The sequence below is a fragment of the Felis catus genome, chromosome A2 (assembly GCF_018350175.1).
Source record: "Felis catus isolate Fca126 chromosome A2, F.catus_Fca126_mat1.0, whole genome shotgun sequence".
In the NCBI taxonomy this organism is placed as follows: Eukaryota; Metazoa; Chordata; class Mammalia; order Carnivora; family Felidae; genus Felis; species Felis catus.
Genome location: NC_058369.1, coordinates 113,570,928 through 113,588,940, shown reverse-complemented (window position 1 = coordinate 113,588,940; position 18,013 = coordinate 113,570,928).

The window sequence follows — 18,013 nt, the reverse complement described above, 5'->3', positions numbered from 1 at the left end:
GGAAGAATGAGCGTTTTTCCTATTTTGTCTTCCAGACTGAAAAGGACAAAACAAAGCACGATTTGAAAATCTTGGCACTAAAATTCTACTGCATTCCATGGAAATTCCAAACAATGAGGCAAAAAAAAAAAAAAAAAAAAAAAAAAAGCAAGTTGCACTGTTGCCTTAGCTTTCAGTTCTCCAATGAGACATCTCCAAGGTACTGCCATTCATTGATCCTGCCTCATTGCAGTCCACTGCCTCCTCACCCTGGACAAGACCATCTCTCCCCATCTCTTCTGTCTCTTTCCTCGTCTCTGTGCGTTCTACCCTCAATGTCCACTCTGCCACAAATTAGCATACTTTCTTATTTAAAAACCCAAAACAAACTCAACCCAAGTGCTTTGCTGTATTACTAGAGCCTGAAGGGTATAGTGGACCAAGAAAGGTTTGACAAGTTGTATACCTTCTCTCTTTCCTGTCTTAGTCTTCAGCCTTGTCTCCTTGGAGCATCTAAGGTGCATTCCTCTTGCCAACGACTGTTCCTGCATCAAGAGAATAAACATAACATTATAATGACTGGACTTGTATCTATTTATTTGAGGGATAAAGTCTCCATAAAATTCTAGGTCTATAGGTCCTCAGAGTATACACTAACCACTTCAGGTACAGTTATGGGTAAAGGCAAGGTTTATAGAAACCTCATGCATTTAGGGATTTGATCAAATTTTTCTTTTTCTTTCGGAGCTCTTGGCTTTTAGTATATAACCATAACAGCTCTTGTAACACAATAACCTCACTATAATATATATATAATATATATATATAATAAATGTTAGTGAAATCAAAACACCATAGTTACATGAATATTCCAGAAAAATATACAGATGACAGGTTCATTGTGTGCATTCAGGATAAGTTATCTCTTCAAATGAATAACATAATATAGTCTCTCTGTAAGTTATGCCAGCCATGTTCTACAACTTTATAAAACAGTAGGATCTGAGTCAATCTCATACTCATGTTTTTAATCCAAAATGTTTAACCTTGCCCATTTACAATGCCACGCTTTAGGAGCACATAGCAAACAAGACTCATTTCCTTTCTTAGACATCTTTAATAATTTCTGAACTTGCTGACACATAAACAGTATTACTGTCAGTCTTACCAATAATTCTCTTATAGAGAATTTGTTTATGTTAGAATGGAGATACAGAAATCAAATAACAAAATATTAGGCAAGTAAATCGATGCCTTCAAAATAGATTTCTTTTCTTTCTATTCAGAATTTGGGAAGACAATTAAATAAAAATTCTATCTAACCTCTAGGAGGTTTTTTTTATATTGCTATATATCAAAACCCTTAATGTTTTCCATGGAATATTGATATGTTACATCAGTTCTATAAATCCTATCTTGATAATTTATTATTTTAAGAGAATGTTTGGTTGCAAACAAATTTAAAACATGACCAAATACCCAATTGTGAAAGACTGGAATTTTTAGAATTGTTCTTCAAATAAACTTGCTAATAAATACGGATTACTTACAGGAGATGAGAAAAACAATGTGACATTAACCCACAAAACAACACCCATACCGTTGAGCAAGGCCAAAGACTGTTCTGCAGCCTGTAGGTGCTGAATGGAGGAAGGTAATGAGAAAAAGTGATTGTGACAAGCAATTATGTCACCTATGTGAACAGCTTAATTTTCTAAATTAGCCACTTTGATAATTATGACATCTCATTTGTCTTTTAATTCCATGAGCCCTGAAGTTTACCTTTGAATTTTTCCAATCAGATGAGAGTCTTTGATAAGCCAAGGGTCTATTATGTGTCTGAAAACTTCAGATTTCAGTCTGATTGGCCTTGCTGCTGGCTTCAACCAGCACAAATGGCTCTCTCCATAAGGGCTCTCAAACCTTGCTTTCCTCGCTTCTGTTTGCAAGAGTGAGAGAAAAATGGGGAGGGGAAGAAATTGCAAAGCAAATTAAGTGTCAACAGGACCAAAGAGAAAACTGTTCAACCTACTTCAGAGGAAAGGCAAACTGTTTTTCGAGTATATTAAAAATCACTTCAGCAGTGTCCACTTTGCATGCATGCCCCCAAATTACCAGCCTAATTACAAATTATTCTGGTGTACTCATTGAAGCACTTAGAAGATCTTCAGAAGACTACAAATTCTTGTTTTTATTGCACTGACTTGGGAGATGTACAAAAAAGTTGGGACACCTATAGCTAAGTATATTAGGAAGATTATTTGAAAGAAGAATCCCAATGACCACTGACAACTGGATTTCTGGAGAAGAGTCAGATATAAAATTAAGGAGAGTACTGATTGAATCAATTTCAGGAACTTTGGTATCAGTTGTGACCTCTCTTACTTGAATGTGTATGTACTGAGGCCAAGAAATACCAAACCAGATGCAGGAGTAATTGGTTTACTCCATTGACAAGGACATGCCCGTATGTCCCTTCACAGGTAAGGTCTTAAGATGAGGTTCAGATCAGAGTGTGGTAGCACTTGGTACCAGAGTGTGAAATACTTGGAGAACTCAGGAAAATTGTTTTAGCCCCTCACATTAAGGCAGGGCCATGCAGTTTGTGTTAATAGGGCAGTGGCTTAAGGATGTGGCCCTCAGGAATCAAGAGATGACTTGACTGTTCACACACACACACACACACACAATCATACACATGTGTATATATATATATGTATTGCCTTATATCCGACCATGTCCTAAGTGGATATTTCTACTCTCCATGTATTTGGAAGACTGTATATTATCCTTTCCTTTTTTTTTTTTTTTTTTTCTGAGAAACAGTGAGAGACAGAGCATGTGAGCAAGGGAGGGGCAGAGAGAGAGGGAGACACAGAATCCAAATCAGGCTCCAGGCTCTGAGCTGTCAGCACAGAGCCCGACATGGGGTTCCAACCCATGGATGCAAGATCATGACCTGAGCCAAAGTTGGACACTTAACTGACTGAGCCACCCAGGCGCCCCTTCTCCTTTCCTATTCAGGGCTACCCTCCTAGCTTATTTTAACCTGATTTCCCCAAGAAAAAGAAAGTTTTTGTGCATATTCCTGGGATACATAATAGGATAAGTATTCAATTAATTGCTTAGAACAAGTAGTTCCCAAACCTAACTGATCAAATTTACCACCCACTTCCCCCACAAAAAAAGACACCCAGGCACAGTCAGCCTTAAATGGGGAATCTCAGGCATCTCTGCAGTTGGTCTGGAACCCTTCTGAGTCTTTGGAACTGTGCCTAGATTCTTACACCTGTGACTACACAGAATATAGAAGTGTCTTTGTGGTTAAATCTCCAGCAACACGGGGCAGGCCAGGAGCCATGACCATGGCTGAGATCAGAGTGAGATTTTCTGCTGGAAAACCAGCCAGCTACAAAGAGTCTGGATCAAGACATTTTTTTAAAGCAATCCATTCTTTCCTTTTTTAATATTTAGAAAGCTATAAAGCCTCTTTACGAATCTATTTGTCAAACTTACCATTAGTTTATCATTTTTTTAAATGGAGTGGATTCTCAATACTTTTTATCAAGATATAATTTACTTACAGTAAAATTCATTTTTTTAAGTGTATAGTTCTATAATATTTGACAAACATATATAATTATATAACTAACACCACAATCAAGATATAGAACAGTTCTATCACTATATCAATTCCCCTATGTCTCTGTGTGGTCAATCCCTTACTTGATCCCCAGTCCCTAACAACCTCTGATCTGTTTTCTGGCCCTGGAGTTTTGCTTTTTCCAGAAAGTCATGTAAATGGAATCATATAATATCTACCCTTTTTGACTTGTCATGATGCAATTGATTTTCATCCACTTTGTTATGTGTAGCAATAATTCATTCCTTTCTATAGTTGAGTATTCTTCTGGTGCATTGCTGAACCATGGACTAAAGGGACAGTTATGCACTGAAGGACATTAGGGTTGTTGGCAGTTTTTGGCCACTCGATGCATTCACGTATTTGAATCAGGATTCATCAGAGATTCCTGATTCTAGAATAAGTGCTAACAATTTCATAGGTGCTCTTCCCACGGAATGAATCATCTCAGCCCCTGACCTCTGCTTTCCTTGGATACTGAATCTTCCAGGTCTCCAGGAGAAACTTCCTTTATTTCTTGCACACAGCTTAAAATCCACATTAGAGAAAATCTCATTATCTTTTGTTTTCCCAGGCTGAAGTCTCTACATACTAACGAATAAAGAGATATGAACAAGTCTATGGTATTTGCTCATTGCCTTAGCTACATTTTTAAAGGAAATTTCTTCCTTACTTGTTGAGGTTCCCCACAGCTTGAGCTTGCCTTTCCTCCTTTGCACATGCGGCATGGGGTAGAGTATGCCCTTGACACTTAAATAGATGGATCCAGAGAGAGACATTAGTTCTTACTTTGGTTTAGTGTGTTTTCAAGTTCCAGGTAGTATGAACATTTTACTGTGTCTGAAAATCACATAAATGACAGCTAAGAAAGAGAAAATGTCTACAGAGAGTGCTCATGGATACATGGGGAAATTTTGAGGTCAAAGAATTTATCTAGCCTCTTTAGAGCTTTAAGAAAAGGCAGTGTGAGAAAATTCCAATTAAAAAACTATGTTTATCAGGTTCTGGGTAGTCATTCCATAATCACCATGTCTTTCAGAAAGCATTTGCCTTGGTTTTCCACTGGGAAAGCAAACTCTCCAGTTCTTCCAGTGCATTTAAAATGACCCCCTTCAGCCACCTATTGCATCAAATACGATAAGGCATGGCTTCATTTTTGATGCCAGTTTTATTTTATTGGAGGGTAATGACTACCCATCCTCTATGTATTTGGGAATGGAGGCTATAAGGGGCAGCGGGAAATAGTGAGGCCTGTTAATTTTTTCATGAGATCATTTTTTCCCTTGACATGCAATTTGATGCTTAACAATTTTTCTGAAAGTCAAAAGGAGTACTACGTTCCCTAATTTTCACAGTGCTATAAATAGCCCCTCACAAAGCATAATTGTATAAAAGAGATGACACTTCTTTATGAAAGAATTTCCACTGGAAAGATAAAAGGAGGTCAGAACTCTTATGTGAGACATGTATTTTCAAGTATTCATAAAAATAGAAATCATCAGCAGTGGGAAAATTCTTCATGATAGACAGTCACACATAAGATATTGGAGCCAAAGCCATTTTCACAGGCGCCAACTGTAGTTTGAATGGAACCCAGCCAAGAAGCGGCTGCTGGGCATTTAGCTCAAGTGCCAATAAAAGGGAAGAGTACACACACACACACACACACACACACACACACACACACACTCCAGCTTGTAGAGGTATTTGCCAGAAACATTTTCGGGCTTCTGCCATCTGGGTCCTGCAGCCATCAGTCAGGTCCTGTGGTGACTCCAGCTGCTGAGTCCTGCTCCTAAAGGTGGAATAATGTGGGAAAAATGAAAAAGAAAAAAATTAGGAGAGCACCGACAACAGCTGGAAGGATCGGCGAGCTGGCATTTAGATAACATTAAGACTCCGATTCATTCGTCATGACTTTGATGCTGTGAAAATATTAAGATGTCTGCTCAGCTTGAAAGTGATTACACATGCATTTTTATTGTTTTTATTATTTATAAATCACCAGAAATGGATAGGACGATTTACAAAACATTGATAAAGACTAGGACTCTATCCCACTAGGTTTTTAGGCTTACAAAAAAAAAAAATCATATATGTATATGTGTGCATATATATATGGACACACAACACATCATCAATTATTTTAAAAATCATTTGTGGTGATGATATTGAGCCACCATGTATCAAGTCCTTACCATGTGCCAGGCACCAAGTGAGGTCTTTACATAAACCCTTTATTTTAAGCTTTACAACACTCCATGAGAAAGGTATTCTCGGCAGCTTCATTTTGCAAATGAGTGATCTGACCTTAGGGGATGAAGCTGTTTGCTCAATACCCCACAACTGGTTAGAGAGAGAGGTGAGACTTGAATCCAGGTTATGTCATATATTTTGTAAAGTTTATTTATTTATTTATTTTGAGAGAGAGAGCAAGTGCATGTGCACACACACACAGGAGGGGAGGGGCAGAGAGAGAGAGAGAGAGAGAGAGAGAGAGAGAATCCCAAGCAGGCTCCAAGCACTGTCAGTGCAGGGACAGATTCAGGGCTGTATCCCATGAACCAGGAGATCATGACCTGAGCTGAGACCGAGAGTCTGATGCTCAACTGACTGAGCCACCCAGGCACCCCCTGGTTGTATCATATTTTAAAACCTGTGTTCTTAACCTCTGCTATACTGCCTTCCATGAGATTGTGCTAGGTCAGACCTCTGTAGCCTAAAAACGTTTCTGTAACCTGCCAATATTCTGAATATACAATGAGGGTCTGATAGAACAGTGGAGCACAGACAGCCATTCTTCTGGCATTTCCCATGCAAATAAGTCTCTTTCACCCACTTCCACATGAGATTGCCCTCTGGAGGGTGCACAAATCAGATACCTCCTCTGGATAATGATGATTACATTGCCCCAGCATCCCATGTCCACAGGTATATGGACATGCATCCAGCCCTTGGACAACGAGTTCTCACAGAGGATGAAACATGGCTGCTCAGGTCTGTTTTCATCCTTATGAGGATGCGTGTTAGGGCTGGGATGGAAGCTGAAAGTTAAGATTATTTGCTGGCAGCAAATGTTGTTCTCTTTTGGCTTCAAGTATCTGTGCCCTCCCTGTTGATTATTTCCTGCCACACTCTCAGTTATTACATGCGACAAAATTGGGGGGGGGGGGGAGGAAGAGGAAAAACCTGTGTAGGGTCAGATTCTCATTCACCTCATCACTTGGTTCACTTCTTCCAAGCTCAGAACTCTCTCTGTCGTCAGGCAGAAAGGGAACCTGGGGAAGTGGGGCAGGAGGACTGGGCATGCAATAATTTAGTAGAACTTCCTCAAAATTTCATCATTCATACCAGAAAGATTGTGTCCTAGTTTTATTGAGGAACAATTGGCATACAACGCTGTTGTAAGCTTAGGGGGTATAGCATGATGGTCTGATTTACATATACTGTGAAATGATCACCACAATAGGTTTAGCTAACATCTATCTTCTCATATAGACACAACAAAAAGAAAGAAAAAAAGAAATGGAAAAAAAAATTCTCCTTGTGATGAAAACTCTCAGGATTACTCTCTTAATGATTTTCCTACATATTGTGCGGCAGTGGGCTAGAGTCAACATGTTGTACATTACGTCCTAGTACTTGTTTATCTCACACCTGAAAGTTTATACCTTTTGACCACCTCAGAAGTATTTCTTATGGGGTAATATTCCCGTGCTTATGAAAACATTGTGTGCAGCTGAACTTGCCTAATCTGTGATCATTTTGCCTCTCTGAAGATTTGAGGCAAGGGTATTATGCCATTATAATGTTAAAACGCATCAGTGACTTGATCATTTGAAATGCTTTAATAAAAATGAACTCTGCTAGCTGATTCTGATTATCCAGCGCCAGACTTTTTAGGCTTTTAAGACATTTTCCAGTTGTCAGATATTTTTCTGTGAGACATTTAAATATTTAGATTCCATTCTTTCTGGGTATTCCAAATATAGGAAATAGATATCTTAATAGCAGAAATATTAGCAGGATTACTCTGTGGACTGTCTTCCCCATCTTGATCTGATTATGGATCAAACCTTTATGCTTGAAGTGAAGTTGCAGGTAGAGACCCAGAATTCCGTTCTGTTAAGGTTAGGTGTCTGTTAAAGAAATATATTATTATGGCCAATTAGAGAGACTGCAACGTGGCTCATTGGATTCCCTCAAAAACTTCTCCAAGAGTAGTAACTATCAATAAAGGATACCCTGTGTGACATTAAAGTCTGCATCTAAATATGGTGTTTATCATGCATTCCTTGATCTGTTGAGCAAAACTCATTTGCATAACACACATGCCTGCCACACACATGCATGTGCGCGCACACGCACACACAATGATTTTTTGTGGTAAAGTGTTAGGAACCCTGCAGGTGGAAAAATAATTTTAATATGTTAAGCAATTTATGTGTTGCATTACAAATATTTTCTTTTTACCCTGGGGCTTTTCTCCCATTTTAGCTAGACTATGAGGAATCATTTCCTCCGAGGAGGTCTTACCATAGTAAAGTAGATAAAAAGTATCTGATACTCCAAAAAGAAGATTCAAAGTGTGAGTTAGAAGAAGCCTCTCTCCCAGTCCCATGCCCATTCCCAAGGGCATATAAAAATTCATGGGTTAGAGGGAATGCAGAGGAGGGACATGAAGGGATTAGACCCAGAAGGTCTGTATAAAGAGGAGCACAATCAGTATAGAGACCATTCCTCACATCTCCCCATCTTATGCATCATGACAGGACAAGAGAGAATTGTAGAAGAGTGGAGAAGGTTATATATTAGTATCTTTAACAGTACTTTCCCCCCATCTTTTGAACACAGGTGACACTTTCATTTCCCACTGGGCCCCAAATGTTATATGGAAAGGAAAGCTATCCTTACTCCCTAACCCATTCTTTGGTGTGACAGAAACTAACCAAACCTCCATACAACATGACCAGAACACATTTGGACATCCCTCTAAGACAAAACAGCAGTAGAAGGTTCTCCCATCACACTTACATTTCAATATATGTCTCAATGTTTATTTCTGGAGCAGTAAGTATTGTTGAAGAGTATTTTAATTCTTGGTAACTTTTTTTCCTCTGAGGATAAGAGACGATTTACCCCCTACTTACCTAAAACAAATGTGCAGAAAATTAGTGAGATCTCAAAGCCCCCAACTCCAATACCTTGAAGGACAAAGTTTAAGGATGATTGATGGATAAATCAAGATAATGTTTAATTATTGAGCACCTATGATGTACCCAGCATCCTGGGAGATGACTGAAGGGGGATGGATAAGACACATGCGGTATGTTAGTTTTCTATGACTGCATAACAAATTACCACAAATTCATTTATCAACTCAATTTTTGCGGGGCAGGAGTCTGGGTGTAGCTTAACGGGGTTCTCTGCCTACCACATCCAAGAAAAGGTGAGCATGCTTGCATTGTAGTTGGGGAGATAAGACTAACATTTCTGAATCACTGAGATCTGAAACTAAATGCTTCTATGGCTTCCAGGAAGAAATCCCCACCCCCACCCACTCCATCTCTCTTTTATTTATTGTTACTTATTTTTTTAATGTTTATTTATTTTTGAGAGAGACAGAGCACAAGTTGAGGAGGGACTGAGAGAGAGGGAGACACAGAATCTGAAGCAGGCTCCAGGCTCTGAGCTATCAGCACAGATCCCAACACGGGGCTTGAACTCACAAACTGTGAGATCACGACCTGAACCGAAGTCAGACGCTTAACCTACTGAGGCACCCAGGCCTCCCTCCACCTGTCTTTTAATGATTCTGATAAACATTAACCAAGGAGTGATTATAAAGCACTATGCCAATATGGAGGTCAACAGTAAGTAAATAACCTAGTCATTTGTGTTACCAGATAGCTTAGGATAAATTACCTACTCTGATGTGATAGGTTACTCTATTTTTATAACTTAAAAGGGGAAAAGCTTACCTCTTCCTCTTCCTTATGTCCAGGCCTGTGGAACCCTCCAAAGGAAGCTGAGTGATGGTATTCTCCTCTGCTTCTGGTCTGCAGCTGCCCCTCTCTACAACCATTATGTAGAGTATAGGTAGAAAGAAACAGTGCACCTGCTCATTGATGCCCAGGAAGGACTGGGAGCCACCCATCACCAGAGAGACTTCATCTAGCAGTTGAAGGAGGCAGGTTTGGGACAGGATTAGAACTCCACTGCCAGACCAGGGAAAATTGCAGCATTCCAGAGATGTCATGCTAAATACTCAGAAAATGAAGGAAATTTCTAAGTGGTAAAAATGAGAATGACTTTCAATGTGGAAGAGAGGAAGTGGGGACCTACCAGGATGGAGAAGTTCACATTAAAGATCTCAGATTTTGTAGGATGCCTGGGAAGCTCAGTTGGTTAAGCATCTACCTCTTGGTTTCAGCTCAGGTCATGATCACATGGGTTCACGAGTTCAAGCCCTACGCTGGGCTCTGCCCTGGCAGTTCGGATCTTGCTTGTAATTCTCTCTCTCTCTCTCTCTCTCCCTGTCCATCCCCTACTTGCACTGTCTCTGTATATCTCAAAAAAATAAACTTAAAAAAATATTTCAGATTTTCCATCACAATCCAGTCTGGAGCTCTGTGGAGGCTAACCTGATTCCCAGCAACTGACAACGTGCTTCTGAGGTGGGGTAGCTTGACCACGCTAAACTGAGTCTCACTGAACAGAGAGTTTGTTTATAAAGACAAATCCTTTGGTATATGTGCTACTCAACCCAATTAATTCAGTATAATAAAAAGTATTTTCAATTAAAGAATGTATACTGATTAAGTTAATAGAGTGTTTTAAAAGCCCTCAAAATCAGAAAATTATTTAAGCAAAAATTGGAACACCACTTAGTTTTCTAGAGCACCTTCTATTTCTACTGATTAGAAATGACTTGTGACTTGTCCAAGATTCAGTCTATGTTGATGCCTTTGAGACCTCGTAGACACCGTCTTGGAGTATTATATAGACAATTTATTTAGAAACACAGGATACAGCTATAATTTATTTCCTGCCATGGGGAAGAATGCTAGGCAGACTTTGGAATAATACCCAATGGAAAAGGATGCTATTCATTAAGTAGGCCATGCTGTGGCATAAAATGCATTCAGACAGATTTCTCTATCTTTTTTACTCACTGAAAAACCAGCCCGATGACACTAACTTATACTAGCACCTTCTGGAATTCTTAACTTTGCTCCATAGGTATTTTGGGTCAAATTTTCATTCAGTAGCCCTCTGGTAAACTTTTATTTTCTTTTCTTTCTTTTTTAATGTTTATTTATTTTTGAGAGACAGAGCATGAGTGGGGGAGGAGCAGAGAGAGAGGGAGACATAGAATCCGAAGCAGGCTCCAGGCTCCAAACTGTCAGCACAGAGCCCAATGCGGGGCTCGAACCCACGAACCGTGAGATCATGACCTGAGCCTAAGTCAGACGCTTAACCGACTGAGCCACCCAGGTGACCTGTAAACTTTTCTAATACCACAGATGAGACTTTGTTCCTTATTTTCACTCATTCAATAGTTATTGAATATTCTTTATGGGCAAAGCACTGGGATAAGCAACAGAAAAAGTAACAAAATATAAGTATGAATGGGCCCCACCCCTTGCAACTTATATTGCAGACAAAAGCAACATCTTTCTCTCAAGTCTTGTGTGATGGAATGTTTAAATGAAGCAGTCTGCTTATACTTCAGGCATTAAACACACACATTTTCATTCAAGAGTTTTCATAATGATTTTTCCTAAGGTCAGTTACTAAACCTGAAACTTACTGATCTTGTTTTATACCATTGTGATTTTCCTTATCAGTCCTCCACTCTCTTTTGCAGGGCTGAGTCAAGCATGATATTCTTTTTATCTGTATTTTCATTTCATTGTCATCCTCTTAATATAAGACTCTTTGATTGCTATCAGCTGTAAAAAGTGTTCCTGGCTAAATACAATAGATGTACCTCTGAAGCATTTCATGCAAATTGAATTTTTTTAAATTGAATCATATTTATATTTAGACTATAATTTTAGAAGTGTAGTACAAAAGAATATACATTGCTTCAAGAAATGGTCGAATAATTTCTGATGCCTACCTGGAATTATTAAATGAATATGCCTGCATCTTTTCACATCTTATAGACCATACAAGGCAGGATCAATAATGGGACACAGAAAAATCCATTAACAATTTACCTGAATATTGAACACATTTTTTTTCTGGAGACCTTACCTGTATTTTAAACCTAGGATGCTACATTCAAGTTAGTGCTTTCTCTCACTGTCATGGATTCAATTATTTCACTCAAAGGGAACAGGCTTGGAGCCCAATTCCCTGCAATTTAAATTTTGCCATTAGGTTAATTTGGCAATTTGGGATTATCAGGTGAAATGTTTAATCTACTTCTGACACCTTGGGAATCCTTCCATTTTCTCTTTTCAACATGAGTCAATATAGCTCAGGATGTAAATCCTACTGAAAGATTCAAAGGGGAAGATGAATATAGGCTTAGAATGGAACTGACTTTTGTTGAGTGTCTTCTACATCAAGTCCCGTGCCAGGTACTTTAGATCTATCATTTCATCCTACATCAGTGCGAAGAAGAATGTGAATGTACTCACTTGACAGTTGAAGAAATAGCTTTTGAGATGTTAAGTAACTTACCTGAAGAGACTCAATAATAAATGCAGGGAAGTATATGGGAAGAATGGGGATTTGGGAATCAATCAGACACTGGATTTAAATACTTGCAGGACAGAGGGAGAGATGCTTAACCTTCCTAAGCCTCAGTGTCTCCATCTACAAAATAGGGCTATTGATACCTTCTTCCAGATTCATTGTAGATGAAAATAAAATACACACAAGATCTAGCTTATGATGGGTGCTTGATACATGACAGTGATAGTTCTATACTGAACTGAAGCCTAGGTCCAAATTCCCAGCCAGTGTTCTTTCCAGACTGCATCATTTAAAGTGGTGGACCAGTTAAGGAAACCTAGAAAATCCCCCACAGAATGGTATTCCTGGGACAAGTCCATGAAAAACTAGGGTATCTTGGGGGGGGCGGGGTTCTTCTAGATTTCCCTAACATCAATCAGCAAAAGAGTGAGCAAGGTAAGAGCCCTGATGCCAGCATGAGCTGCAAGACCTTGGGTAAGTCATGTAATTCTCAGAGCATCAGTGCCCTGATATTAAAATGGCAAACCTGGATGAATAAGATGACCTCAAAGATGCCTTCTGACTCTCAAAGTCCATGACTCTCATTTGACCAGGACCTGGGAAACAAATTCTGGGTCTTCTTTGTGTAATAACTCTTTTCTTTAATAAGTCTGTCAGGCAGAAACTAAACCAAAAGAAGCGAATGATCAGTTGACCATTTAAAAGCCCATTTCCTCATTCTCTGTTCCAGTTTATCAAGAATCTTGTCAGTGAACCACACATGTAAGCTAGAGCCACAAAAAGTACCTACAATAGAGCTGCTTTCAGCCAAGACGGGTCGAAACCAACCAAACAGGTTGATGATGAGAGATAACTGCTGGTCTGCATGTATCGTAGACCATGTTACTCTTCATGTCAAATTAAAAATTGAAAAGGCTCTTTGAACAACAAGAGCAGCTTTTCTGTAGCTTCAGTATCTGCCATCAGCAAACAAAATTAACCATGTGAAGGCCATTCAACAAAGGACTCACCCGCTATTGCATTCTGTCAGGTCCACAGATCCGTGTTGTAATGGATATAAGGATATATCAGCATCGGCTACTGTTTAAAACACATGGCCCAGTGCTTTCTTCCACTGGACCTTTCCAGCAGGCTAAACAGTATAATTTATTAAAATTATCTTGACTCCTGAATAATCCTCTTGGTTTCTATATTTTCAGTCTATATCTTTAAGAAAGCATGATTCAAAAACTCAAGTCAATAAATATTAATTGAATACCTGCCATTTGCCGGGGTCTAAGGTAGGCATTGTGAGGACAGAGCAAAGACAAAGGATTTTAAATGAACAAAACATGATATCTGCTTAGAGAAGTTGACAGTTCGATTTCCCAACTATAGAGCCCTAAGACTTCAAAATTGAAACTTGGCTAAAATACATATTTTTAAGGTTTGAAGTGAATTGTCCCTGCAGACGAAGAAAGCCCAGCCCAATGGAAGTGATGTTGAGGGGTAGAAGGGAGGGAGGAAGGACACAATCCCTCCTTGTTCTCTCTCCCTACCTGTCAAGTTTGATGATTCTTCCCATATTTCTTTGGGTTTTATGATCCCAATCAGGGCAGGGAGAAGAGTATGGAGCCAGCGGGTTGGAGAAAGTTGGCAGTTAGTGACGTTGCCTTTTGAAATGCTTTCACTTCATTCTAATTTATATGTATGGTAATAAATAAACAATGAGGAAAGTCTCGTTCAGCCACGTAACTCACAATATGGCTTTGCCATAATCATGGAATGGGTGAAGGGAGAAGCAAGTATGAAAGGTGGGAAATCATTTCTCTCTCCGCGTTACTCTCTCAGTCACAAGGAGAGAACTAGGCTATGGCATTTTTCATCTGATTTGATGACGAAAATTTAATTTAAAGCTTGACATCTGTACATTGAGATTTGTGATGTTGAAGATCTACTCCAAGTATGTTACTGATTTTATAATCAGTACTGAGTTTATAATCAGAAACTCTGAATAAATTTTTGATATGTTTTCTTTATACATTATTATTGATATACACAAATCATACAAAGGATGCCTATTTTACTTATTCATATTACATGCAATGAAGAGAATGGATGCTGGTTTATACTTAATATAGAACTCATAAGCTTTGAATATTACTCTTCAAAACATTTGAAAATATCAGAGACTTATCATGTTCTACATTTTGAATTTGCTGAAGACAATATAGCAATTTTTTCCTATGAAATACAGTAAAGAAATATGAAAACTTCAAAGAGTCTCCACAGGGAAAATACTTGATTGTCAGCATCTTGCTACCCCCTTTCTCACTCTTCCTACTACTAGCATCCTGATTTAGGACTCTAGGACCTCTGCAAGCACTTCCTGTTTTCCCCTTCTAAGCATCTCCCACCCCACATCTGCCAGGGTTACAGTCATAAAATTCCATATTCTTCATAACATTCACCTGCATAGTCTTCAGTGTCTCCTCAATACCTGAAAGACACAAGTTAAAACACATGGATTTCATACCCAATGCTCAACTAACTGGTTCCAGCATCTCAGTTCAGCCTTCCTTTGGTTCAGTAAAGCTGGGAATTCAACATGGAAACTTCATCAATGTTCTTTCCTGCCTAGAATATCTCTTCTCTCATTTGTCATTCTTTATACCCAACCCATTCTTTATAGGTCTTTTCAAATCTCCCTCCTTTTTCCTCCAGACGGCAGCAACATCAAGACATACATTTTCCCCACAGTCATGTAAAAAGTCATCCTCTCCTATATCTTCATGTCTCTTACATTTCTATTTAACTTTCTTTATCTGGATTATGTCTTGATTCCGATGGGGTCAGAAACCATCATTATACTTTCTAATGATATGGATATAATGCTAATTATACTCCTTTCTAGTCTCCAAACATTTAGGAAAATAGGAGCTTTGCTGAGTTTGTAGTTTTTAAATTTTTTTACATTGATAATTTTTTTAAAGTAACCAGTTGGTCTATTGTTAGGAAAAGACTCTAAGAATGTTTAGTCAAGTAGAAGGGCAATAGTAACAGTCCTCAGAAAGTCAAAGTGGGCTCTTTCTCACCATCCTGGTCATTGGTTTATATATACTTGCTCAGTTATTAAACACATAGACCAAGCATTGGAAAGATTTACATATTATTTGGAGACACAGCAGAAGTGGCGGTAGCTCTTTACGTTACCACTTGCATTGGCACCAATTTCCGTGGGTCTCCAAAGGAGAGTTGTCCTATTGGAGGGAAACGAGAGAAGTTCTGTGAGGTCACCCATGTGGGTTGAGTGTAAACAGGACCTGCAGAATCCCTTAACAAAGTAACACTAAGAATTCCAGAGTTGGCAATGGAGGGAAAAATTGGCCAACCAGGGAGGGGCAAATAAAATCTGTGGTCCTAAAACTCGGACTCCCATTCCCTTGGGAAACGATTATTCCTTCCACCAACAGAATGCCCTCAGAATGCTCCCCTTTTAAAAGCTCTAGCTCAAGCAAGAATAAACCACTCTTTTATCCATCGATAATGCTCTTTTCTGTAAAGTTGAAGGATGGATCTTCATGTGGGCAGGAACCACTAACCCAAGCCTGTGAATTCTTTTTTTTTTTTTAATGTTTATTTATTTTTGAGAAAGAGACAGAGCGAGAGTGGAGAAGGGGCAGAGAGAGATGGAGACACAGAATCCGAAGCAGGCTGCAGGCTCTGAGCAGTCAGCACAGAGCTTGATGCAGGGCTCAAACTCTGAGACCACTCTATCATGACCTGAGCTGAAGTCAGACGCTTAACTGACTGCGCCACCCAGGTGCCCATGGAGCCTGTGAGTTCTTGCCTCAGAGGTTCTTCTTTCCTTTGATGGTCATTCTTGTCCCACCACATGCAAAGGAATGCATCAACTTCAATAGGCTTGATGTTCAGGAATGCTGAGAAGTATGCAGAGAGAGAAACATCCTGAAGGGCTCTTGTGAGCATGTAGGGATACTGATTCCTCATATCGGAGACATGAGCTAAACTCCAATATAATGAATCAGAATGATTATCTCAAGTCATATTTTCATAACAGAGAAGAGAATAGACTTTCCCTCATTCTTCCCACATGGAGTTCTTGGTATTCATTTTAAACTTCAGCATATCATTTCCCTAACAAAGTAGACCATAACATTTAGACTGGAAGGAGACGACAATGTGATTTTTCTAAAAAGAAGTCCTGGTTTCTGTACTGTTGGAGATAAAGTACATTTGAGTAAGTTATAATAAGGCTGGAAAAGAAGGAGAATTTGTCTTGAAAGAAAGATGTTGAATAGAGGTATGCACATACTTGTTCAGAACACATACATTAGTATTTTCCTTACAAAAGACACTGATGTGCAATATAAGTGTTATTAAGCACTGGTGCCTATAACCATACCTGGAAACATAGTAGTAATTATTTATTGAACACATGAGAGTATTGGACAACAGTGATGTAGAACCAAGATCATAATGACTACCATTTTGGTACTTAGTGCATGTTATTAACTCTCTATATGACCTATAATCCTTACACGATGAGAGATAATAGAATTATTACTCCTAATTTTAAAGGTAAGGAAACAGAGGTTTAGTGAGGCTAGGTAATGCTCACATAGTCAATGGTCACACAGCTAATGAATGATAGTATCAGTATTTGATTTTAGTGTTCGTACTGAAAAAACTCTTTTTTCCCTACAACACCAACAATGTAGGGGGAAAACTAACACCTCTAGTAGGAAGATGCAGATTCTAATCTCTAACAAGTTTCTGCTACCAATTTAATCCCTGCCATGCTGACTTCCCTCCCTGCTCCTTTCCATGATGTCACTACTGCCAGAGTACGCTACAAGACTCTCAGAGCCAGTCTTGACTGGCTCAAGACATCAGCATCTAAGAGGTTTCTGGATTCAAAGAGGCTCACAGCTAAAAGTCTAGATGTATTAAGTATTTGGAGATCAGTGTTAAAGCTGCTAAGGGCTTAGATGGAAATTTCAAGGAAGTATTCAACTTAGAAGTGCAGGTCTTAGGGCTTGCATGAGCTAGGATGATTTTGGCTGCAAGTAACAAGGAAACAATGAGGAAATTTGTCTCATGAGACAGGAAATGTGAAGGTAGAGTAAGTTGCAGGCACATTATAATCGGCTATCCAAATGCTGCCATCAAGGACCTACTTCTCTTTGTCTCTCCCATCTGTCATTCTCAGGTTTCATTCTCAGCTGTTCTCTTGTAGCTGATGCAAGATGGATGCCAGGAGCAGTTGAGACTGGATGTTTCCTTAGCTTCAAGAGAGACAGAAAGAGAAAGAGAGAGAGAAAAAGGGGAAGGAATCCAAAAATATAATTTCTTTCCTTCAGTCTAATTAGGGTGATTTAAGTCACATGCCTATTCCTGGATTAATAATAATTGCCAGGGGAAAGCCATGTACTACCGTGGAGGTAAATATCTGAGAAAATGGGGGGTTCTGTTAGGAAGATAGAGGACGATAGACTCTGAGTGTGCACATTAAAGTGCCATTGTTAGAGGTGCTCAAATGATAAACATAATTAGGTTGATGCCAATGGTCTCATGAGTGACCAAGTGGAGTATAGCCTTGAGGCAGATCCCCCTGACCCACAACTCCAATTCAGGAAAGTATGTAACATACATATGTACATATTTTTAGCTTTTTAAAGG